This window comes from Trachymyrmex cornetzi, unplaced genomic scaffold, assembly GCF_001594075.2.
Source record: "Trachymyrmex cornetzi isolate Tcor2-1 unplaced genomic scaffold, Tcor1.1 scaffold1700, whole genome shotgun sequence".
Lineage (NCBI taxonomy): Eukaryota > Metazoa > Arthropoda > Insecta > Hymenoptera > Formicidae > Trachymyrmex > Trachymyrmex cornetzi.
In genome coordinates, this window is record NW_017296311.1 from 1 (window position 1) to 306 (window position 306).

Here is a 306-nt window from a genome sequence, read left to right on the forward strand (position 1 = left end):
TATCATGTTTAGTACCTGTTTTACCGAACGCTCTACAACGCCATCTATCGCAAGACCGCGCAAATACTACTACGCGGAATTTCGGCTCTGTTGACAGTCCCAGTCTTCACAAAGCATCAGTATACACGTATTTTCTATTCGGTGGAAATATTGCTTTTCTAGACTTTCAATCTTAGTTCTACAAACTCAGTATCGTTCGTTTGAATGATGTGACCTCAGCTGCACGCTTATTTTCAAGATATGGACTCTAAAACTCTTATATCAAGCAAATACATATCTGAGGTAACAGCTGTACGAGCCAAAAGT